This window comes from Setaria italica, chromosome VII, assembly GCF_000263155.2.
Source record: "Setaria italica strain Yugu1 chromosome VII, Setaria_italica_v2.0, whole genome shotgun sequence".
In the NCBI taxonomy this organism is placed as follows: domain Eukaryota; kingdom Viridiplantae; phylum Streptophyta; class Magnoliopsida; order Poales; family Poaceae; genus Setaria; species Setaria italica.
In genome coordinates this window covers 2,322,986-2,349,418 of record NC_028456.1, presented here as the reverse complement: position 1 = coordinate 2,349,418, position 26,433 = coordinate 2,322,986, and the positions used below count along the sequence as shown (strand labels likewise).

General features: G+C 43.7%; 1 pseudogene; it reads left to right on the top strand.

The window, feature by feature from the left end:
* Window positions 1–15,781, top strand: part of LOC105914711 — a 45,448-nt pseudogene extending 29,667 nt beyond the window's left edge.
* The last annotated feature ends 10,652 nt before the right edge of the window (window positions 15,782–26,433 follow it).

Below are 26,433 nucleotides of genomic sequence, written 5' to 3'. Positions count from 1 at the left end.
CGATGCGGCGCATCAGAGCCGCACCACCCGCTTCACCTCCGACGCTTCCCCGAACCCGGCCTTCGCCTCCGCCTCACCTCCGCTGTCTCCGCCTCCCCGACCCTACCACCTCCTCCTTTGTGGCAGGATCCGGGCCTCCTCCTCCAGCGATGGCGCCAAGGAGCGAGATCCGCCACCCCCGCGGCCTCCGCTAGTTTCCCCGCCTCCATGGCCGCCACCGCAGGGGAGGGCCTGGATTCGTGTGCCTTGGGCTTGGCCACGGGCCATTAGCCCTGCGGCCGCGCGTTCTCGGCCTTCGGCACGGTGGTGGTGGTGGGCGACGTGGAGATCTCTGACACGGTGGCGGTGGTGGACCCACGCTTCCTCTCCTAACCGGGCCTCCGCTCCCGCAGACGGCGGCAGGCGTCCTCCGGATCGACACGCCTCCGCCGGCACCGCTGCCTCCGGCTGGCCCCGCGGCCTTCACCCGACCCCACCGCGTCCCTGAGCGCTGCCACGTCGCGCTCGTGCTCGTGAATGGGAAGATGAAGAGGATGGGAAGCAGTGCCATGTGCGTGGCCACGGCCCCGGAGGAAGAAGAGCTGTGGGAGAAGTAGCGGAACTTGCCCCTGACGCTAGCTAGGAGGAGGGAAACGAGCGGTATTAATATCTTTTGTCAAGCAAAGTGCTAAAGTTTAGCCCCCCACCCAAACACCCCAAAGTGCTAAAATTTAGCACTCTATTCGAGGGGGACTAAACTTTGGTCCCAAACAGATCCTAAGTATAAAATGATTTCATGATCAGACAGAGTGGTGGGTGTCCATATATTCTATTTTATTTCTAAGGTAATGCAATAATATGCATTGTTTAGTCTGTCCTCCTACTTTTCTTCACCACGGGTAGGTCTAAATATTTTTGTATTTTTCTAAGATCTACTCCCTCCTTCCTAAAAAATAAAAAATAAGTTTATAACATGTGCTGCAAAACCCAGATATAATGTAAAGATGTCAAAAATGGGGCCTGCAGCCCCGATCAAGAGGATCTGCTGGGCGTGATGCTCGGGCTGCAGGAGGATGATTCACTTACTTTCCCTCTAACCTCGGAGATTATAGGCGCTGTCATGTTTGTGAGTATTATTTTTAACCGTCCGTCCTGTTTATGTTTTGAAAATTAATTACTAGCTTGCCTTTGCAATTTGCACGGCTTCAACTAATCAAATTACATCAAAGAATCATATATATGTACAATGAAATATTTAATGATCTGGCATCTGTTGAGATGTATATATATTACTCTGCTTGAGATGATGGCCCAAGAAAATTAGATTATTAAACCAACATTGCTATAGTCGTATTAATATGACACGGAAATAAACGTGACTAGATGGGCAACACACATTGCCCGTCTACTGACGTTTACCTCCGTTCTGATTAGGTTCTTCTCTCATTTTTGCCGCTGTGTTCACCATTTATCCGGCCGTTTAGATGAACACTAGCTTGTATCAAAAGGTATATTCACTACTAGAGAACCGGTTCGTAGACTGCATATCTCCCGAAAAATGTATCCGGGATTAATCCGTTGAGATAAAAGGGAGAGTTCTTTTATCACGGGTCCCTCCTTTAGTCCCAGTTTGTAAAACCAACCGGGACTAACGGGGTTGCCACGCCAGGCGATGCACGGACCCCTTTAGGCCCGGTTGGTGTTACAAACCGACACTAAAGGTCTCCTCTTTAGTCACGGTTTGTAAAATAAACCGGGACTAAAGTGCGTGCGTACAGCACCATGCAGGTGCTTGCATGGCGCCTATAATTTCGTGCATATCTCACGTACCCCTTTAATTAACCTTTAGTAGTTGAGAACTTTTTTTATAATGGAATCAATCAAACTAGTATTTAAACGAATCAAACAATTATTTAAATGAATCAAACAAGTATTTATATGTAACACCCAAAATTTTGAATAATTCAAATTCATTAAAATTTGCTCAAATTAGGGTGTCATTTAAATTCTAGGCATTTAATTTTATTTTCTTTAATTTAATTAAATTCATCATAGGAGTTAATTGTGCGTTCATGCTGGTGCATTTATTTTGATTGCTTGAGTTTGAATCAAAATTTGAATTTCCAAATTTGAATTTGATTTCCCAAAACTTTTTCCTTTCTCTCTCTCTTTTATTTTCTCTTTTACTCTCCTGGGCTGCATCAACCTTTCCTCCTCTTTCTTCTTTCTTTCGGCCCAGCCGAGCTGCAGCTCCCCGGCCTGCTCCACCATCCGCCGGCCCCCTCCTCTTTTTTCTTCTCCTGGCCGGCCCAGCTCCCCACCTCCGGGGCCTGCGAACCGCATGCGGCCCAGCCGCAGCAGCTCCTTACTCCCCCGCGGCCCGCCGCTTCACCCTTCCCTCCGCGGCCCGCGAAGCGCGTGCCGGCCCATCGCTTCGCCTCCGGCCTGCCGCTCGCCCAACGCCTCGCAGCCCGCGAACGCGCGCCGGCCCGCGAAGTCGCGCCGGCCCGCCACCCGTCATCTTCCTCCTCCGGCCGTATCCGGCTGGGAGTCCGTCCCGCAACCGCCGCGCCGCCATCTCCGGAATCCCGTCGGCCCCCGCTCCGAATCCTTCGGGAAGTTTAAACCCGGGGCGCTCTATCTCCAAGCCTCCGCCCTATATAAGCCGCTGCCCCTCCCGGACGACAGCACCAGCGCCTGCAACACCCGAAACCCTAGCGCCCAAAGCTCCAAGCGCCGCCGCCTCTTCCCCGCCGTCAAGCGCCGCCTCCGGTGAGCTCCGGTCGCCAAGAACTCCCAAAACGAGTTCACCGCAACCTCCTCTTGCTTCTGGTGCAAACCGCACGCCAAACCGTGCCCCGGAGCGCCGTTTCGGCCAACTCCGGCGAACTGCTGCCGCTCGCCGTCGCGCGCCGCCGCTCGCCGCCGCCGCCCGTTCTTTTCCCGCCGCCGCCGCGAGTCATCGACGACCGCGATCGTCGGATCAAGATCCGACGGCTCACGGCAAGTCAATCCGGCCGCGTAACGGTCAACCGAGCTGCGCCGCGTCGCTTTTGCTCTTAAGCCCCCGTATTTTCCGCAAATCAACCCACAGTCCAGATCACGTTGAAAATAATTCCAGATCTGCCCTCGCACTTTTCGGTTTGACCCTTGAGCTTTTCAAAAATCGACCCGCCGTCCGGATTTGAGTTTTTGCGCGTCAGACCTTCGGTTTATACGCGTAATTACGTATAAGCCCTCGATTTTCGTGGATAGGTCCTGAAAGTTTTGTTTTTCTCACAGAAAAGTCCCTGGATCTTGTTTTGATCATATCTTTTGCATTTTAACTCCGTTTTTCGCGTTCTTTATATCCACGTGTTCGTTTTAAAGTGTAGATCAACTTTTCAAGCTTGTTTTCTCTGTTTAACTATGATTGGTGTACTGTTATCTTACTTTTGCCCATGTTTGCTTGTATGTGCTCGTGTGACGCGTGTAGACGTCCCGCAGTTCGAGGGAGTTGCAGATCAAGCCTTCGAGGAGTACGAACAGCAGGAGCAAGGCCAAGAAGGCAAGTCATGTCCTTGATCACTATCTTTTCGTCCTATACACCTTTACTTTCTCGTACTCAACATTTATGCTATGCACATGTTAAGATTAAATTGATGGGTCCCAATTAAGGTTCGCCTAGATTGATTTTCCTTTGCCTTGACCAACCGGTTTACTTTATGTTGGGTAGCTCATGCTTAGTGCTTACTTGGTACAGGGTGGTTTAACTAAAGACAATGCTTAATCTTGCTTTACTTCTGTTATACCTTTCATTAATACAAGATCATGTATGATTAATCGGAACATGGAGCGACCACCCAGGAAAACAGTGCTACCACAAGACTAAATGGCTCTGGTCTTGGCTGAATAATTAGAAACTCTAGTTTGGGGTAATCTTACCGAAAGGGCAAGAGGGGAGGCGTTGATGGGATATAGCACTCGCTCTCTTGGGAAGTGGGTTTGGCTAAGACACTATACCCTCTAGGGGACTGCTATGTTTCGCTTCGACCTGAAACCTTAGCGGGTTACCACATTGCTAGCGAATCTTTGTAAAGGCCTCGTAGCGTCCCTATGCAATCACACCTCGGAAGTGTGGTATGGTGCCTTGCAAACACCGCATGGTTGGGTCCAAAGTTCTTTTGAACTTTTACGCGACTTGTGGGTAAAGATGTGCCACCTCTGCAGAGTGTAAAACTGATCGATCAGCCGTGCTCACGGTTAAGAGCGGCCTGGACCCTCACATGATAATATTATCGGAAGATGGATATAACTTGTTATCATTTCATGCATATGTTGCTTACTTTATTTATGATCATGTTTAATTTCGGGTGGTATGAACTTATACCTAGTTAATTGCTAATAAAACTTGACCAACTTAATTAAAAGCGAATGCTATTTATGCCTTAGCCATTCCTTGGTTTGCCTTACACTACACTATTCCCCATGACTTGTTGTGTACCAACCATAAGTGTACTCACCCTTGCAAAACCGCTGTTCAGACCAAGCTAATTGGGACGAGGAGTATCTACACGACTTTGAGGAGTTCTAGGCGTACGTTTCTTCAGTCAGCTGCCTGTGGAGTCGTCGTCGTCTTTGGAGTTCCGCTGCGTAATAATTAGACTTTGTGGTTTACTTGAGACTTTCTGTCATGTAATAATGGTTAATACTCTCTTTATTCGATTTAGCACTGTCTTTTTTATTCACTATTGTCGTACATGTGTGTAACTTGATCCTGGCGCACATGTATTTAATGCCCTCGATTTTGTCCTTAAAATCGGGTGTGACAAAAGTGGTACCAGAGCCGTGTTGACTGTAGGACGTTAGCCTAGTTAGAAAATGATCGTATTTAAGGATTATAATAATCTAGTAGCCATTCCTACCTTTCTTAATTTAAATCTACTTAATTATTCTTAAACTTGATTTGTCTCATCCTTGTTGCTATTTTAAATCTTTTATTTTATTACCTTGGTTCGTTCAAAATTTTATTCTAAAAATTTTCTTCTTTCTGATAGATGGCTCGCACCCGGTTGACTGCATGCAAGAGCACCCGTCCCCTGCGTCATGGCATCGCGTCGTATGATCCCATGGAGCCTAGGGACGAGGAGGAAGAGGAAGAAATCTTCCAGCATCCGGGGGATGACACTGACGAGGACGCCGTGACCGTGGAGCAGGAGACCACACCGTCACCAGCACCGGCACCAGCTCCTGCACCAGCCCCGGCGCAAAATAAAACTATATATATATATATACACACACACGATGATCTTCCCGTCGAGGTGCTGGGAGCATCTAATTTTCGTCCATTGTAATGAAAGTCTCCTTTTGGATTTACCACCTCGTCCACCAGGAATGCAATGAGACCTTCACATATTGCCACTACTCTTTCCTTCTTCATGAGTTCCAATTGAATATTTCACATCTGTAATTTGGATACATATATATATATATATATATATATATATGTGAATTTTACACGAACACTTGTAGAAAATAAATAACTATTAATAATTTTATTTTACATACTTTAAATTCGTGCTCCGTGGCCTTGCTGGTCTTGGGTTCCAATAAATTGTGCATGTGCTCACAGACATAGTAGCCACATACATTATCATTCCTAGGTTCCTGTCTCAAGCACTGTTGTGAGGAAAAACAATTAACTTATTAAATATTCGTGCTATAGAATGTACAAAATGTGCAGACTTCATACGTACCGGGAAGTCTGTTCTCCATGTAAGTTTTTCTTTGAATTGACCTGATCTGTCTACCCTGATTAATTCTCTCCATGCTCTGCGAATTAAAATAATGAATGATATAGTGTTAGGTGAAAATTTAGGAACCAAAATTTTGTATAGAGATAGAGGTCAAGAATTATTACATGTCTAGCGTGTGTTGCACATCTTGGTACTCCTTCGGATCTCTCCTCAATGAATCGAAGACAGTGACGTAACTTCGATCAATGTTAATAATAATGAGGATCCAGTGGGAGTTGCGTACGTAAATGTTCATATATATTAGAGGTAACTAACATTAATCAGGTAAGAAAAAGAAAATGAATATAGACGGTATACACACACTTACTTGAACTTGTATGGAAGTAGTATGTGATCCTTTAATTTTTATCTGTCTAAAGAACTGTATACTGCCAGCAACGTTTTATCTGGAAAATCTCGTATCTGGGCTTAGTTCACTATGGATGGATCCATGAAGCTAATATGGAGGTACGCTTCATGTCGGCACATCCGAATTAACATCCTACAGAAAATGGAAGACGAAGTTAATTAGGACGGCGACGCATGCAAAAAAAAATGATATGAGCCAATATTTACATGTACATATAAACGGACACTTACAGAGTCCAGGAACTCATTAGAGAGATGTCTAGGGCACCATGATGGTACACTTTGTATATATCCTTGAATCATAGCCACATCACTGCCTCGCCTTCGCCGTGAAAATCTATCGATTTTATCTTAAGGCCTAACATCTCCCTCTCGTCGGCAGACAACTTCATGTACCATTGATGGAATTCATACATCTTCATTGATAGCTTCTTTAGCGAATCAGTGCTAACCATAGACTTGCCTAACTCAAAGGTCCATTTCGGTTCACTTGGCGGTGCAGCTGGCAGCTCGACTTTTTTCCTTTTTTTCTTCTCATCAACCTTTAACAGTTCGTCGATCCAGAGGGATAAGAGTTCAAGATTCATTAATTAATTAGTACATAGTAATAATGAATAACATCATATATTATATATAGAGAGGGTTAAAATATGATCTATACCTTGTCGGTAATGTTTTGCTGGGGCTCGGGCTCTTCATTGCCTTCAGCAGACAGGTTGAGAAACATGTATGCCTGGCTACCCTCTTCATCGGTATACGCTATGGGATGGTTGGAACTACTAGTAATAATCCGCTCCATTAGATACCTTTTGGTCTCGTCGTCTGCCGTCGATCTCAACTACTTTGTACATGAAATCATTTTTAGAACAACCATGAAAAAAATTCATACCAACAAATTTTTTTGAAATATACAAAATGTAATATACAAAATGTACTATGCAAAATGTTTTGGAAAAATACAATATACAAAATGTAATATACAAAATGTAATATACAAAATGTACTATGCAAAATATAATATAAAAAATGTATCATACAAAATGTTATATACAAATTGTACTAAATTTCAACTAATTCTTAAGCATTTCAACAAAAAATTGTAAACATGTTTACCAAAGTTCAATTAATTTCTAAGCATTAATTAGCAGTATACAACTATATTCCACAAACAATTAGAAGTAATCTACCAAATTTCTAAAATTAATTCGGGCCGGGGGACGACCGGAGTTGGAGGTGGGCGCGTCGGCAATGAGGACGTGTGGTGACGACGGGGGAGGCAGCCAGCCGGCTGGCGACGGGGACGGTGGTCACGGCGAAGGGGACGGCTACGACGACGAGGAGGAGGTGGCACCGGTGCGCGATGAGGGGCACGCGCGGAGGTCGCGGCAACGGGGATGGACGTGTTGGCAGCCACGACGGGGATGGAGGAGGAGGTCGGCGATGATTGCGGGCGAATTGAAGATGATGGCGGTAGTGATGGAGACGGAGGAGGACGACGAATAGGATGGGCCACCGACGACGACGGCGGAGGCAGGCGACGGGTTGGACGAGGACGATGAGTGAAAATTTCGCTAAGTGTTGGGCGGGGGGAGTGTAGAAGATGCTATAACTTTTATGCATGACCCCCTTTTTATCCCGGTTTGTAACTGAAACCGGGATTAAAGGATATTTAACCCCAGTTTCTAATACAAACTGAGATAAAGGGGGGTCTTTTATCTCAGTTTATGATCACCAGTGATAAAAGGCCCCCCCTTTTATCTCGGTTTATGATAAACCGGGATAAATGGGTACTTCCAGGCGGGAATCGAAAAGCCCTTTTATCCTGGTTCTACTTTATAATCGGGATAAATGGGGGTCTTCTCCTGTTTTTCATCTCCCGACTAGTTTTTGGAAATTTATTCGATTTATGTTTTCACTGGATTTCAGGATGGAAAAAAATAAGATATTTACATATTTCATACATGCAAAAACATATTAAATTAGCAAGTTTGTTTACAATAAGTTTTAACTAGTCATAAATTCTATACTATTTCTTTTTTGCTTCTATTTGGAAATTTATTCTTGTCGGTTTGAACTTGTAGGCATCGGATCTCGCCGGGTTTCTCTGGATTTCATGAAGCAAAAATTAAAATAAAACTATTCATCACAATTCTAAAATTTTAGATAGAAATACACAAATTAAAATTTCAAAAGCAAACAACATGATACACTACGACAAACTCAAATATTGCTGAAAGTTTACATAGAAATACACAAATTTAATCCTAAGAGCAATAACAACATGATACACTATGACAAACCATCCACTAAGTACTATCTAGAAGGACTTCAAGCATCCTTGGGAAGTGAAGACGAAGGTTTTGCTGACGCAACCTCATCATGTGGTTTATTTGTACCTGCTACAATGGTAGTACTTATAAGTGGACCTAAAACACCCAGGATTGGTGGTGGAGCATAACGACCACCAAAAGGAGGTTCCTGACCGCCGCAACAACATCTTCATGACATCTTTGCAAATAATGAAGCATTGCTTTCTCCCACATACTCATTTTCTTCGGCTTATTGTGAGGGCCAACTATGGTTTTCCCCTTGCCGCGAGAGGAACGACGATCTCCCCCACCATCGCCACTACATCCCGCATCAGAAGCCATCTCTATGTTCTCTATGTACCACAAATTATTTAGCTCATATTTAATTTACAACTAACTAAACTATTAAAAAAATTCAATATTTCCCACATAATTTACTTATTCTAAAAATGGCTAATTCCATACCTCTATCTGAAAAGTACTAAAGTATGAAATTACACCTACAATTTATATGGCTAATTTATAAATATGAAAAACACATTTACTATAATTTTTCCCTAATACATAACATTGAAATAATCTCAATTCTACCTCACATTTACTATCCATTCTCCCTCACATTCAAACTATCCATCACATTGTAGCTCAAAAACATGTATAAATACAAATCCTCTACATGCTTAACAACAAACAAACTCATTTTTCTCCCTCCCTAAAGTATAAAACAAAGCTTAACAACAATAAATGAATGGAGCATGAAGTAGCTAACCTTCACAACACTTTGGATAGGTGAAATCCGCACGGAAATGAGGAAAAAAAATTCAGCAGCACCTCCCCTAGGCTTGCTTCGGTGCCATGGAGAGGATGAGCTTCTCTGTCTTTGTGGAGTAGAGTGGCTCAGGTTGGAGGAGTGGAGGATGAAGAAACTCTTGTAGATAAGATTTTATCCCGGTTGGTAAATCCAACCAGGATAAAAGATTAGAGCTTTTGTCCCGGTTGCTGGTTACTCCCAGTTGGTAACGCCAATCGGGACAAAAGCTCCAACCTTTTGTCCCGGTTGGAATTACCAACTGGGAGTAAAATAGTTATCCCGGTTGGTAACTCCAACCAGAACAAATGGTTGGATCTTTTTTCCCGGTTGGTGGCTCCAACTAGGGGTAAATGGTGGTGCCGTCGGTGCCCGGAAACTAGCCGTTTTAACCGAGACTAAAGGGTGGCCTGTAGTCCTGGTTGCAAAAGAAGAACCGAGAGTAAAGGTGTGCCCCATTCCAGCCTACCATGGCGCACCCCCTTTTCTCCCGGGCCGAAATTAAACCGAGACTAAAGGGGGTGGGATCTACAATCAGTTCTCTAGTAGTGATTGTTTCTTTTTCCTATCTTTACAATTCACACCTACCTAACAATTACTTTCCAGGACATTTTTGGAGGTGGGACAACCACCATAGGATCCACTTTGGAGTGGGCCATGTCGAAGCTCATGAAACAGCCTGAGGCTATGCAGAAGGCACAACAAGAGGTTCGAAAAGTGCTAGGTGGATTACGGGGTGTCATCACTAATACTGACCTTGTTGGACTCAGCTACATGTGAATGGTTATCAAGGAGGCTCATAGGTTGCATCCTCCCAACCCTCTACTCATTCCCCATGAGTCCACAGAGGATTGTGAAATATTGGGTTAACATGTTCCCAAAGGCACCAAGGTACTTGTCAATGCATTTGCAATTTCTCGGGATCCAAGATACCAGAACAACCCTGAAGCATTTAATCCAGAGAGGTTTGAGAACAACAATATTGATTACAAAGGAACAAATTTTGAGTTCACGCCCTTTGGGTCTGGTCGACGACAGTGCCCTGCAATAATGTTTGGCACATCCACTTTGGAGATTGCATTGGCAAACTGCTAGAGCCCAAAAGTGGCAGCAATGCCGACCAGGTTGAATCAGCCGATCAGACTGGTTTCTCAGAGCGGTCTGACCGGTCTGGCCACTGTAGCCGGTCTGGCACGAGCCAGCTGGTTAGACCGGTCCGCCCGAGTCTAAGGCAAAATTAGGAGTCCTAGTCGAATTAGAGTTGAAATGGGATTTTCTTGCGGGAAAAGGCCTCTATAAATATAGAGGGCCCTGGCCAATTGAGGGCTAACAGCCAATCGACAAACAAATCTTTTTATCATTTTATCTCAAACCCTAGCTTTTCCAACCCTTTGCTTTCCTCCGTCGTCTTGACGGCGTTTAGGGATGTTCTGAGTGGCCTAACGGATCTTAGAACAACCCTAGGCTCGCCATCTCCAACAGGGTCCCTCCCGAGGTGGTGCATCTAGGTTTTCGCGATGTCCCTGCGAGGACCGGTCTGACCGGCCTGCCCGACCGGTCTGACCAGCCAGGTACAGAAGCGTCGACGAGGTGATGTTCCGGTACACAGAGGGGCAATTGTCAATTTAATGCCCTATTCTTTGTTCAAGAAATTGGGAGGTTTGGATGAGGAGCTAATCAAGACCAGCATGACTGTCAGCAGTGTGGGAGTATGCGAGCCTATGGGAGCTAAAGGCGTTGTCTCTAAGGAGCTCACCGTTGGGAGCAAGACGTTGGCTACTGCCTTCTTCGTCGCCGAGACCCAAGGTAACTTCAGTGTAATTTTGGGTCGCAAATGGATTCACACGAATCAATGTGTTCCTTCTATGCTGCATCAATGCTTGATCCAATGGGTCAGTGACGAAGTAGAGGTTGTACATGGTGATACCTCAGCTTGTGTTGCTATAGCCGATAGTTCTACCATGAGTGCTCATGATAATGTTAAGTTCTTATCTAGCATAGACCTTTCGGATTGTGAGTACATCAGTTGCACAAAGGACCGTTAGACCTTTCGGATTGTGAGTACATCAGTTGCACAAAGGACGGTTTTGTCGCTGTTGTTTTAAAGCTGATTGATGATCGGCTAGCTTATCGCATATAATGTAATGGATATAAATCTAGAATGGCTGCAGTAGAGGCTAGAACACTATCGGGCGTAAAAGAACGATATGTGTGCGGCCATTGAGGACCGTGATGATATAAGTAAATTAGGACAAGGGTTTACGTCAGCCAATCCTCTAGAGGAGGTGGATATTGGTGATGGTACTATACCAAGGCTGACGTTTGTAAACAAAAATCTTGAGCCTACTTTTAAGGCGGATTTAATAAAGTTGTTGAAAGAGTATGTCGACTGTTTTGCATGGAATTATACTGAAATGGCTGGTTTAAGCTGCGAGCTAGTTGAGCATCGGCTGCCTATTAAATCCGGTTTTAGGCCTCATAAACAACTTGCTAGGCATTTTAATCCTATTATTTATGACCGAGTGAAAGAAGAAATCAATCGGTTGCTTGATGCTAAGTTTATTAAGCCTTGTCGATATGCTGATTGGGTTTCTAATATTGTGCCTGTTGAGAAGAAAGGTACGGGAAAACTCCGGGTATGCATTGATTTTAGAGATCTTAATAGTGCTTTGCCTAAAGATGAATATCCTATGCCTATAGCTGATGTACTTATTAATGCTGCATCTGGTCATAAAATGATTAGCTTTCTTGATAGCAATGCTGGATACAATCAAATCTTTATAGCCGAAGAGGATATATCCAAAACGGCCTTTGTGTGTCCAGGATTTGTCGGTTTGTTTGAGTATGTCGTTATGATGTTTGGCTTGAAGAATGCTAGTGCTACTTATCAAAGGGCTATGAATTTGATTTTTCATGATTTGCTTGGAGTAGTACTGGAAGTATATATTGACGACATCATTGTAAAATTGGCCGGGCCACAATTCCATTTGGCTGATTTGAGACTTGCATTAGAGAGGATGCGTCGGTATGGTTTGAAGATGAATCCATTCAAATGCGCTTTTGGTGTATGGGCTGGAAAGTTCTTGGACTTTGTAGTGCAGGAGAAAGGTGTTGAGATTGATCCTAAAAATATTGAATCTATTAGAAAACTACAAGCTCCTACTTGCAAAAAGAGTTGCAGAAATTCTTGGGCAAAGTGAATTATTTGAGGAGATTTATTTGCAACTTGTCCGGGAGGGTGAATGCGTTTACTCTATTACTTCGGTTCAAGAATGAAGCTAATTTTACTTAGGGGGCAAAATAACAAAAAACATTTGAGGAAATTAAGAGTTATTTATCTTCACTGCCCGTTCTTCAGGCTCCAAAGCATGGTATTCCTTTTAAATTATATATAGCTGCCAAAGAGGGTGTCATTGGGGCTGTTTTAACCTAAGAAACCGAAGGGAAGGAGCATCTTGTTATCTATGTGAGTAGAAGGTTATTGGATGCCAAGACAAGGTACACTTTTATCGAAGAGTTGTGTTTAATGTTTTATCATGCTTGTACCAAGTTGAGGCATTATTTATTATCAAATTCTTGCATAGTCTTGTCAAACCGACATAATTAAATATATGTTGCAAAAACCTATTTTGAGTGGTAGAATCAGCAAATGAGCCTATGCTCTCATCGAATATGATCTGGTTTGTGAACCATTGAAATCGATGAAAGGACAAATTGTAGCCGATTTTATTGTTGAGCATAGAATTAATGAGCAGCTTGATTTAGATGTCGGTTATATCAGTATTACCCCTTGGAAGTTGCACTTTGATGCATCGGTTTGCGAAAGTGGCTGTGGTGTTGGTGTGTGGTGCTTATCTCACCCAACGGGGTAGTTTTTGAGTTTCTTAGCTGATTGGATCACAAGTGTACCAATAATCAAACTGAATACGAAGCCTTGCTATTCGGTCTAGAAATTTTGCAAGAGATGGGGTGAAGCATGTTGAAGCTTATGGTGATTCTCTGCTGGTGGTGCAGCAAGTGTCTAAGGTATGCCAATGTTTGGATGGGTTTTTAAATGCCTATCTTGATAAATGCTTAAACATTATAGCTTGCATGGATGAATTTGCCATTTATCATGTACCAAGGGAAGAGAATCCAAGGGCTAATGCTCTGGGACAGCAAGCGTCTGGCTATAACATCTAGAAAAGGAACTTTCATGAGAGAAAGCCGACACTTTACGAGGCCGAGTGTTATGTCCTAGAGGAACCAGTCCGACCAGCCTCCGAAACCGGTCTGACCATCCAGTTAGCCGGTCTCCGAGTGTTATGTCCTAGAGGAACCAGTCCGACCAGCCTTCGAAACCGGTATGACCATCCAGTTAGCCGGTCTGACCAGTCTATCTGGAGAAAACTCCACTTAGGCCGTGGATTGTCCAAAACTTACTAAAGATGAAGTGGATGACTGGTGGGCACCCCTAATTAATTATTTGTGGGATCCTAAGTGTTCAGTTGACAGAAAAGTCCGACGGTGGGCGCTCAAGTTCACTTTGGTAGAGGTGAGTTGTATCATCAGACGATTGATGGATTGCTTTTAAAATCCTTGGATTCTGATCTGGCTAGATTGGCTATGGCAGAGGTGCATGAAGGAGTTTGTGGTACGCATCAATCGGCTCGTGTGATGAAGTGGCTCCTTAAGCAAGCTTGCTTTTATTGGCCTAATATGATAGCCGATTGTTTTTGTTACTACAAAGGTTGTGAAGGATGTCAGAAATTTGGGAATGTTTAGTTGGTACCCGCTTCATCGATGCATTCAATTATAAATCCATGGCTATTTAGAGGATGGGGATTGGATTTTGTTGGCAAGATTCATCCTTCTTCATCAAAGGGATATTGTTTTGTGATTGTAGCTACTGACTGTTTTACCAAGTGGACTGAAGCAATTCCCCTTAGAAATATGACACATGAGAGGTGACTGAGTTTATTAGAGAGCATATTATACACAAATTTGGTATTCCTCAGAGTTTGACTACTGATCAAGGGACTTCATTCGTATCTAAAGAGGTGCATGAGTTTGTGGAATATTATGGTATTAAATTGCTCAATTCATCTCCTTATTATGCCTAAGCCAATGGTCAAGCTGAGTCTAGTAACAAGATCTTGATAAAGCTCATTAAGAAGAAGATAGAAGACAATCCTAAAAGATGGCACGAGGTATTATATGAAGCTTTATGGGCTCATTGTATTTCTAGACATGGCACAATAAAGTTATCCTTTTGAGCTTGTCTATGGTCAAGAAGCCGTTTTGCCCGTTGAGGTAAATCTGGGTGCTTATAGAGCAGAATGATCTTGATTTTGACACCTAGTATGTCTTAATGATGGATAACGTTGATGAGGTGACTGACAAGAGAATGGAGGCTTTGGTGGAAATTGAAAAGGACAAAATTCAGGTGGCGAGAGCATACGACAAGAAGGTTAAGGCCAAAATAATAAATTTGATTTTGACAAAATTCAAGTGTGGAAGACTATTCTACCTATAGGAACCAAGAACAATAAATTTGGAAAATGGTCTCCAAGTTGGGAAGGGCCATACAAGATTACAACTGTGCTCTGGGGAAATTCCTACATGGTGGAGACTTTAAGTGGATTTCAGCTACCCAGAGCTTTGAATGGGAGGTACTTGAAGAAATACCATCCAAGTCTTTGGCAAGACGCTTAAAACAATATGGCCGATGTTTTCAAATATTGTCCTTAGAAGCAAATGGCCAGTGGGATCCATCACCCTTAGTTTATTTCTTGGCACGCAAGCTTTACCAAGAAACAAGGGCCATGTGTTGGAGCTCAAAATTGGCAGCAATGCCGACCAGGTTGAATCAGACGGTCAAACCGGTTTCTTTGAGCGGTCTGACCGGTCTAGCTGATCTGGCACGAGCCAATCGGTCAGACCGGTTGCCCCGACCGGTCAGACCGGTCAGTCGAATCCGAGGCACAATTAGGAGTCCTAGTCGAATTGAAGTTGAAAAAGGATTTCCTTGCGGGAAAAGGCCTCCCACTCTATAAATATAGAGGGCTGGGCCCTAGCCGATTGAGGGCTAACACCCAATTGACAAACAAATCTTTTTACCCTTTTATCTCAAACCCTAGCTTTTCCAACCCTTTGCTTTCCTCCTTCATCTCGATGGCATTTGAGGACGTTCGGAGCGTCTTGACCAATCTCAGAACAACACTAGGCTCGCCATCTCCGACGGGGTCCCTACCGAGGTGGTGCATCTAGGTTTTCGCGACGTCCCTGCGAGGACCGGTCTGACCGGCCTGCCTGATCGGTCTGACCGGCTAGGTACAGAGGCGTCGACGAGGTGATCTTCCGGTACACGCTCGAGCTAGCGTACTCGTGTGTTGACCGAAAAAAGTGTCAACACAAACTTTCTCAACCACTTTGACTGGATGCTTCATGATGAACTGAGCCTAGAGTTGGTGGACATGTCTGAGAAATACAGGATGGGGGTAAGCAAAAAGTTGGACCTCCATTTGAGAGCCATCCCATATGTACACTCCAATGCTGCATAGGTATTGAGGGTTTTGTTACACCTTGAGATCCCTTGTCATTGTACTATTTTGCTATTCATCTATCTTTCTTAATAAGGGAGGATGTTCCTATGCTGATTTTTGTTGTCCTTTGTTTCACCTATGTGCACCGGTAGAAAACTCAGCATTAGTCCCTGTTGTTAGGGTGAAAATCTCCTGAAAACAAATCCGGGATAACGCAATCGAGACAAAAGAGGGGTGCCTTTTGTCCTAGGTCCCTAAACCGGGACAAAAGAATTCCTGCGCGGGACAGGCCCCCTTTTATCCCGGTTATTAATACCAACCGGGATAAATGGTTTTGCAAAAAAAAATTAAATCCCCAGGAGGCCCCCCACAAGCAATTTTCACGCGAAATATGCGCGTGCGCGGTCCGTGAGATTTGAACCCACACACCACATCGTATTATATAGGGGATGCAATCCTTTTGTACTAAATCTTGGGGGACCTTTTATCTCAGTTTGTAATACCAACCGGGATAAAAGACCCCCTTTTATCCCGGTTGGTATTACAAACCGAGATAAAAAGTTTCAAGAGATTTAGTTCTTTTTTAGCCACCCGTGGGGGACTCTTTTATCCCGGTTTGAAACACCAACCGGGATTAAAAACCACCTTTTAGCCCGGTTCGTATTACAAACCGGGATAAAAAGGTTCCCAGGCCTTTAATTCTTTTTTAGCCACCCGTGGGGGACCCTTTTATCTGGGTTGGTGTTTCCAACCGGGATAAAAGACTCCATTCTATCCCGGTTGGTGTCGTGAGCTTTAGTCCCCAGGTGGTAACACCAACCGGGATTAAAATGGTAATACCACTCGGGACTAAAAGGTCCCTCTCGGGTAGCTGATTTTTTACCCGGGACTAAAGGGTCCCCCACGGGGGGCTAATTTTTGACCTGGGACTAAAGGGGGGTCTTTACTCCTGATTGATATTTGACTCGGGACTAAAGCACCTTTTGTCCTGGGCCAACTTTAAACCGGGACAAAAGGGGGCGCATGAAAGGTGAGTTCTCTACTAGTGGTGGTTGCTTGGAATAATAAGAATGTTTAGACTGAACTTTCTTGGTGTAGAGACTGAAAGTGAGAAAAATCCTTTTCAGAAAACAAAGGTATGACCAAGGTATATCGTTATATCTGCGCTACCATATATAGTCATATGTTGATGTATGATGTGAATTATATGGAAAGCTTGGATCTGGTGTATCATGATCAGGCAGGTAACCTAAGTTATTGTGTGAGCAAAGGAATGGTTAAGTACAAAGGGAGTAAATTGTAATTAAGTGTGAATGTTCGCAGGCCTTTTTATTATCTTCGTTAACCCAACCCTCCACATAGCTTGTGGTCTCATGGTGACACATAGGCTCGGGTGCCAACTTGGAGAAAAGATGGTGGCTCTAAATGAGACAGAGCAGCTTGTAGAAGGTGTGCAAGCTCCAAGAGCTAAAAAATCAGTGGTGTAGGTGAGAGAAAGTTATTAGTTCCAAAAGATATAAGAGAATCTTTAGTATCTCACATGTATGGCTTGAAGTTGAACCCTGGCGGCACTACCGCAAAACCCTCATCCATACCAGCGATTAATTTTCATTCGGGACGGTTTCCAGAACCGCCACTACAAAGGAGGCAGGGATAATTATCTGAAGCCGGCAGGGATACTCAATTTATCCCTAGAGTCCTTGTTTTAGCACTGGTATGGATTTGATCATATGGCTGCTGTTGTTTTCTGAGACCGGTAGTAATATTACACATAAAACTAGTATTACATAATTATTATATATACAATAATTTATCCCCTTAATTCTTAGGACCCTCCCCACGGTGAGTCTTCTAGTATGGCAATTGAATATCCATTATAATAAAATTCACCTTGGGGATTTATCATCTCGTCCACCAAAAATTATAGGAGTGCTTCTTGGATTGCTAAAATCCTATCCTGATGCAGGAGTTCGTCCCTAATCCCCATCATCTGTAATTTGGAAATATCTGAAAGTTAAACCAACAATTAAAATAGAAGGAGCTAGACAATGATTAGTTATTAATAGGTTTATTTTACATACATTCATATGTTCTGACAGCACCTTGTCCTTCAAGAAATGGTATATGTGCTCACATACGTAGTATCCATGTAAATTATTCTCTTGTTCCTGTCTCAAACACTTTAGTGGAAAAAAAGTTATGAAATATTCGTGTTATAGAATGTACAAAATGTGCAAACTCCATTTTAGTGGAAAGTTTGTATTGAATTCAACTGTTTCTTTGAATTCACCACGGTTGGTCTTACGGAATGGTTTCCATGGGTTGCGAATTAAAATAATGAATGATACAGTGTTAGGTGAAAATTCAAGAACCAAACTTTTGCATAACGATAAAGGTCCAACATTAATACAAGTTAAGAAAGTCTTGAATTTCTTGTACTCTATCTTTGGTTTCCGCAACGAATCCGAGACAATAGCCTTGCTTTTGTCAATGATAATTATAAGTACAATCTAGTGAAAACTATGTACATAAATGTTCATATTAGAATTAACGAACATTAATTAGCTTAGGAAAGGAAATCAAAAATAGACGGTACCCACACATACTTAAAGTTGTAAGGCAGTAGTATGTAATGCTTGTAATTCTGTTGCCTCAAGAATTTGTATATGTGATCCAATGTAGACTTTGGTTGATCTAGTATCATCTGTTGGTTAATAAGTGTTGGGTCCATGAAGCCAACGTTCAAGTATGATTCTCGACGGCACCTCTGAATTTGCATCCTACATAAAATAAATGACAAAGTTAGTGGAACGACACATACACACAATAATCATCGAAGCCCAGACATCTAATAAACACACACTTACATAACTTAGGCGCTGATAAGAGAGACATCAAGGGCATCTTGATGGTACACTTTCATAAATATCCTTGAATTGCAACCACAGCAGTTGCACACCATCAGTGAAATAATCAATCAATTTATCAAGAAGAGCGAACATGGTCCTTTCCTTGGCCGACTGCTCCATGTACCACTTATGGAATTCATACATGTAACACCCTAAATTTTCAACTTTTACAATTTACTAAAATTTGTTAGAAATTAAATGCATTTGTCTAAGAGTTTAAGGTTGTATTTAAATTCTCTTAGGCAATTAATTTTTTTAAAATAAATTAACGAATCATAGGAGTTCGTTGTTGCATTCATGCTGGTGCATTATTTTTGGTTGCTTGAATTCAAATTTGTGTTTGAATTTATTTGTTTGAATCTTTTAAATAAATAGTAAACTTTCTTTCTTATCCCCCTTCCTTCCTTTTCTTTTGGCCCGTTCGACTCTTTCAGCCCAGCTCGGCCCAGCACCCGCTCCTCCTCTGAAGCAGCAGCGTGGCGCTCGCAGCAGCCAGCAGGTCGGCCCATCTCCACCTTGGCCCAACGATCCATGCCGGCCCGCTCCCGCACCGCACCCACGCACCTCCACTCTCCTACTGACACTCGGGACCCACAGTCATCCCCTACCTCCGGTCTTCTTTGCGTCAAACTCGGGTTCGAGCTCGAGCCGGCTTTGCCGCCCTCTGCATTGCCTCCGCTTGGCCCGCACACCAAGGGTGCCCCACCTGAGCTATACAAACAGCCACCACCGCACCCTATGACCCTTCCGAACCCTAGCCCCGCACCCTTGAGTCCCGCAGTGCCGAACCCTAGCCGTCGTCGCCCTTCCGTCGCCATGGACATCGCCCGAAGAACCACAAGAGGTGAGGAGGCCACCCGTGGGGATTACATGCTCTCCCGTGGCTCCCTCCACACGGACACGATCATCGGAGCTGCCGCCCCCACCACTGTGTCGCCTCGCCGAGCCTCGCATCACTGCCGCCGCGTAACCCACTATGACAACAACCCAGACAAGCTTGCCGTGAACCACTCTTTCTCCTGGTCCAGTACACATCGAGAATCGAGCCTGGACGTTCGATTTTGAGACGATTCCGAGAGTCGCCACTGCCGTGCGCCGCCCCTCCACCGCCCGAGTGCTGCCGGTTTAGTCCAAGATGTCCTCGGGAGTTAGATCTAGATCCGACAGCCCGGATCAATCTAACTCAGTCAATACCGGTCAAACCCTGCGCCGCGCCGTGCGTTTTGCTAAAGAGTCCCTAGGGTTCATGGTTTTTTCATCCAAGGTCCAGCGCAGTTCAAAAGTAAATAGATCTAGGTCCTTTTTCTTCTATTTTAGCCCCTAAGCTTTTGCAAAATAGTGCCCGCCATCCTAGCCTTGCTGTTTTACGCGTTAAACCTTCAGTTTATATGCGTATTTATATTTTAGCCCTGTGTTTCTTGAGGCTTAGCCCCTATGTTCGGGGTACGCCTTAGGTGGACTAAGGCTATAAACCCCTTGTGTGTGTAAAAGAGGCCCAAAACGAGGTCTAAGGACTTGTTTGTAAGGGTTAGGGACTCAGTTGCAACATCCAGGGGCCTCGTTGTAATATTCTAGGGACCTTGTTGTAATATTAAGCCCACCAATGGAAAAATTATAAACAACCTCCTCCTCCTCCTCCCTATAAAAGGAACCAAGGGGTGAGAGGAGAGGATTCTTGGCCATTTGTGCACTTGATTCACTAGACTTGCTCCATCCTTTCTCCTCTCTTACTTGTTTGGGGTTCAAAATCCCAACACCGTGGAAGTTTTAAATCTTTGCCAGCAAGCCCCTGTACCTTGTTTAGTGCATATCTATAGCGTCTTAGGTCTGTTTTAAGTGCTTCTTGCATCTATGAGTTCATCTTAATGCGTAGATTAGTTTTATGGTCTTGTTTTTCTCTGTTACTATTTGGTGTATTGTTTTCTTATTTTGTTCCTTTGCTTGCTTGTATGTGCTCGTGTGTTGTGTTTAGAAGGAGCGCAGCTCGAGGGATTCGAAGGTCAAGACTTTAAAGACTACGAGCAGCCGGAGCAAGTTCAAGAAGGCAAGTCATGCCCTTGATCACCATTGATCCTATGAAACCTTTGTTTACATGTTCAATACACTTATGCTATGCACGTTAAGTTCCTAAACATGATGGGTCCTAATTAGGAGTGCCTAGTTTTGTTCCCTATACCTTGATCAACCTGGGTTACTTTATTGTTGGGTAGTTCTTGCTTAGCTGCTCAACTTGGTTATGGTGGTATTAATGAACTCATTGATTAAATTTATTTTATTTATGCTATACCTTTCATTAATACAAGATCAGCATGCTTAATTGGAACATGGAGAACCACCCGGGAAAGCAGTACAACCATGGCTCTGGCCTTGACTAATTAATTAGAAATTCTAGTTTGTGGTAGCTTTACCTAAAAGGGGCAAGAGGGGGAGGCGGTAGTTGGTATATAACCTAGCCCTTTAACTCAACTGCTCTATGGTAGCTTCGCAGTAGAAGAGAGGTTTATGCATTGCGCTGATCATGAAACCTTAGCGAGCTATCCTTATTAGGGAATCTTTGTAAAGGTCTCGTAGCATCCCTATGCAATAACACCTCGGAAGTGTGGTATTGTGCCTGACCCGCATAACATGGTTGGGCCTAAAGTTCTTTTGAACTTTTACGCGACTTCTAGGTCAAGATGTGCAACCTTTGCAGAGTGTAAAACTGATCGACCAGCCGTGCTCATGGTCAAGAGCGGCCTGCACCATCACATTATTAAATTATCACAAGTTGAATTAAAATTTTATTATTTATTTTTGTTATATTAATTTATGTTCATATTTAATGTGGGTGGTATAAACTTATACTTAGTAAATGCTAATAAAACTTGACCAACCAATTAAAATGCTTAATTACTGTTAAACCATAGCCTATCCTTGAATGGCCTTACACTACACATTGCTCACACTTGCTGAGTACCAACCATAAGTGCACTCATCCTTGCTAAAACCGCTGCTCAGAACCGGTCAACTTTGAGGAGGTTCTTCAAGATTGGGAGAAGTTCTAGGCGTACGTGTTCCTTCAGTCAACTACCTGTGGAGTCGCCATTTTCGTTGAAGATCCACTGCTATAATAGATACTCTTTTTGCTATTCGGTTTAAAAGACTATCGGTCATGTAATAATTATATACTCTACCTACGTTATGACATTGTCTTTGATATTCACTAAAGTTGTCGCATGTGTGTAATTTGATCCTAGCGCACATGTTATTCATGCATCTGGTTTTGCCTTTAAAACCGGGTATGACAGAAGTGGTATCAGAGTCATGGTGACTGTAGGACGTTAGCCTAGTTTAGAAAATAGTCGAGTCTAAGGATTATAATACTTTAGTAGCCATTTTTACTTGAGACTTGTTTTAAAACTACTTTAATAAATTCATCCTTGCTTCTATCCCATCCTTATTGCTCTATTCGATCTTTATCTAAAATTTAATTTATTTTATTTTTTTATCTTTAGATGGCCCGCACGAAGCGAATTACCTGCAAGAGTGCCATTCCCCAGTACTGTCCTTAGGAGCCCATGGAAGAGCCTGAAGCACCTGCCTAGTTCTTCTACCATCCTGGTGATGGCTCAGATGAGGAGCTAGTGGAAGTAGAGAGTGAGCCAGAGTCCAAAGATGTGGAGATTATCTATGAAGAGCCAGCACCTACTCCAGCACTAACACCTGCTCTAGAGCCTAATCCAGGAGGTGACCCTGAAGATGCTCCAGGTGGGGAGGAGAATGCACCAGATGCTGCACCATAGGCATGGACTCTGGCGGTATAGGATGAGCTTGGGGAAGGGATTCCCATGGCTGACAAGCTGAGGATGACTTGGCACAACCTGGGGAATGTCTTGAAGCCCTTATACAAGTGTGAGCGGTACACTCACCCCTGGTATGGGACAAACTGGGAGGTGCCGGTGACCCTCTACGAGGAAGTGAATGACGGATGGAAGGTGGTGTTAATCCACCGTGATGTTGCTGAGAGGGAGACCATGGAAGCTGGAATCGCTGAAGCTATTAGGAGGGCACTCTATGTCCTCTCTCACAAGGAACATCACCAACAAGAGCACACCAGCTGCAGATACATCCCCTACATGGCCAGTGGAGAAGCCAAGACGTACATAGCCCTAGTCACTAGAGATTGCCCCTGTCTAGGCCACTTCCGTGAGCTGTTAGCTACAACCAACACCGCTTGGATGACGCCAACAATGCATTCCACAGGGCCCAAGAGAAGTTGCATGAGCTCAGATGGGAGAGGGACAGGCTAGCTGCCATTGTGGGAGGATAAGAACCCCCCCTCCCAAGAATGTCCAGAAGTGGAGTTCAAGCAGCTATCACCGTCCCCCAATCTACAGAACTCCAATTGATGTAAATCCAGCTGGGTTAGCTTCAGAATTTTGTTGGTTAATTTCTGTCAAAATTGTGAATTTTTGGGTACTCTGACAGAGAGATACATACGAATTTGAGAAATAATGAGAACCTATTACAACTACCTGATACAGTCGTTAAAATTAATTTATATCTCGAGTTCTCGACCTCCGATTGAGATGATTCTAGTTGGGTTGGTTTCATAATTTTGTTATGAACTAGAAAAATTTCACAAATTTTTGATATCCTGACTAAGAATTACACTTGGTTTTCTGGAACAAACAAAATCTATTTTAACTGGACTTCTTATCGCGTTATATTTTTGGATTATCTCTTGTACAACTATCTAAATCTCACATTCCTAACAATCAGATCGTGAACACCAGGTTCGAATCAGGAGGTGACCAACCTGCACAGCCTCACCGGAGGATCAACAACAACACTAACATCACCCCTCAGCCGAACCAGGAAGTACCTGCAGGGATGGATCAGTTCCTTGCACCCTAGACTTAGCTCCTTCACAACATGGCCAATACCATGGAAGCCATGCAGGCTGAACTGAACAACAACAACAACAACAACTAGTAGCACCCACCAAGAGACAGGCATCAGGAGTTCATGAGCCACAAGCCCTTGACGTTCTCCCACTCTGTTGTCCTGCTTCTGGCTGATGATTGGCCGAAGGCAATAGAGAAGATGCTCACCATCACCCAGTGCAATGATAGGGAGAAGGTCATCTATGCCTCAGGAAGACTTGAGGGATCTGCTGCAGATTGGTAGGATGCTAAGACCACTGCACATGCTGCTGCAGACACTATAACCTGGCAGGAGTTCAAGAACAGCTTCAGGAACCACCACATCCCTGTTGGCCTCATGAAGCTGAAGAAGAAGGAGTCCCTCGCCCTCAAGTAGGGAACTATGTCTGTGAGTGACTCAACTCGCCTAATGGATTGAATCCATCAGTACTTAAACCAAAATTTATGTTCCTTCCATCAGTTTCAAAGTCCGGGAATGCTCTATCAATTGATCTCCATTGGTCCCCATACACAGGGTGTCTCAGCATCTCATCCTTCTTACGTTCTTCTTTGTGCCATCGGATCAACTTAGTAATCACCTTGTTTCTAAACAAATGCTTCAAACATGGCATTATAGGTAAATACCACATCACCTTCATCGGAACTCTCTTCTTGGGAGGCTGCCCCTCAACATCACCAGGATCATCTCGCCTGATCTTATACCGTAGCGCTCCGCACAAAGGACAAGCATCCAATTTCTCATATTCATCACCACAATAGACGATACAATCATTAGGGTATGCGTGTATCTTCTTAACATCCAATCCCAGAGGGCAAACAATCTGTTTAGCTTCATATGTTGTGGACGGCAATTCATTATTCTCGGGAAGAATGTTCTTTACAATTTTCAATATCCCCTGAAATACCTTATCAGACACACCATTTTTGGCCTTCCATTGCGGAAATTCTAGTTTGGTACCTAGTTTTTTATGCCCCTACTTGCAATCTGGGTACAACAATTTCTTGTGATCACCTATCATGCGCTGCAACTTTTTTGATTCCTTCTCAGTTTTGCAATCTCTATGTGCATCCCATAGTACCTAACAAAGATCATCAATAGGACCGTCTTCTGCAAACTCATCTTCATCAGCCTCACCCATTGTAGTATCTGCAAAAGCTTGGCCTACAGCCCATACCGGAATGTTGTTATCATCCTCCTCTTCTTCGCCGCCTTCCATTATAACCCCTCTTTCGCCGTGCTTGGTCCAAACCAAATAGTTAGGCATGAACTGTATCTAAACAAGTGGTTGTGAACAGTCCCCCAGGAAGAGTAGTCCTTCTTGTTACTACATTGGAAGCATAGACAACATCTGAACCCATTCTCTGGCTTGTTCGCTTTGGCCACTTTGAGAAAAAAATTCAAGCCATCAACAAACTTCTTAGTCTGTCTATCCGCGTTATACATCCATTACCGGTCCATCTGCATCGTATTACGTGAGAAATGAACATAGGTCTTCGTATTAGATAAAGAACATGATCAAAATTCATAATTTACACCAATCAACCTGTTGACGCTAAAAATCGAATGAAGACTCCAGCTTCTGCGTCGGACCATGACCCGGAAGAATCTGCTTAACTCCTGTTCGGGTTGTCGCCCTGGTACGGTTCGCGTGGCGTGCGAATCAATCTGACCTGTTGATTGACAAGGAAAGCGTTAAATTCCAAGGTTTCGATTGGCTAAAGTTCCGATCTGTTTTGAAGGACGTATCAGTGAATCGGCCGAATCACTGTAGAGATGACCAGCTATAGCACAGCCAATGACCACATGGCAATTGTAAAAGAAACTGCTAGAGTAACCTAAACAATGCTATAAAGCAACGCTTGGAACAGATCTAATCGGCTATATGGTAATAAACAAAGAATATTGATAAAAAGCTGATAGTTTGTGTCTCAAGCTAGATAACTGATGATAAAAACTTAAATAACAGGTAAAACCTATAATTCTAGTAAATATCGATAACTGGTGAATAAATCTAAACAAAACAATAGCGATGCACCCAAAGTTAAAGCTTAGATATTACTCGATACGCAGAACTTACAAACTGGCCGGAGGTCGTGCTGATGCAGCCCTGCGAACTCGTACGAACTCGTGAAAAGAAAACGATTTGGTGAAGTCGCCGACTTGAAAGTAAAGTACGTGGAAAAAGTAGATCTGTATTGTTGATTGATGTGTTTTTTTACAAGCCTTACGAGGCACCTATTTATACCTTGGTACAACTGATTTCCTAACCGACTAGGATTTATCTCTAATTTAAACATAACAAATATTTACATATGAACGCAACCCACATCAGAGTTGGTTACTATTTTCTTACGGGCCAATCTCCATCTTCGGCTAATCACCATTCTAGCCCAGTTTAGGCCCACATAGGCCAAGCCGCTCTGGCTCCCAATCGGCATGCCTTCACTGACTCCCTCAGCCAATCGGCCGAAACACTGTAGCTCCATCGGTCGATTCCCCAACTGTAGCTTCTTGTTTGCCTCATTGGCCACCTTCCTCTCCTTTGACGCCGACGTTAACACGTGTCAAAATTCGGCATCAACACATGCCCCCCAGTTTCGAAGTGAAACATATCTTTTGCTCCGAAATGTTCTCAACTCTGACTCTTCCCTCCGAAGAAAGTGCAAAAGTAACCGCGTCAAAACCCATTTTGCTCCAGAGTCTTCTCTTGGACGATTGCATTTTCTCAAATAAAGCGCCCACTAGCAACCGCTCTCTTTGAAATTTGCGCGGACGGCGCGGTAAAAGTCCCACCTTTACCCTTCTCTCAAACCGTCCTTTAAATACTCGCCTCTT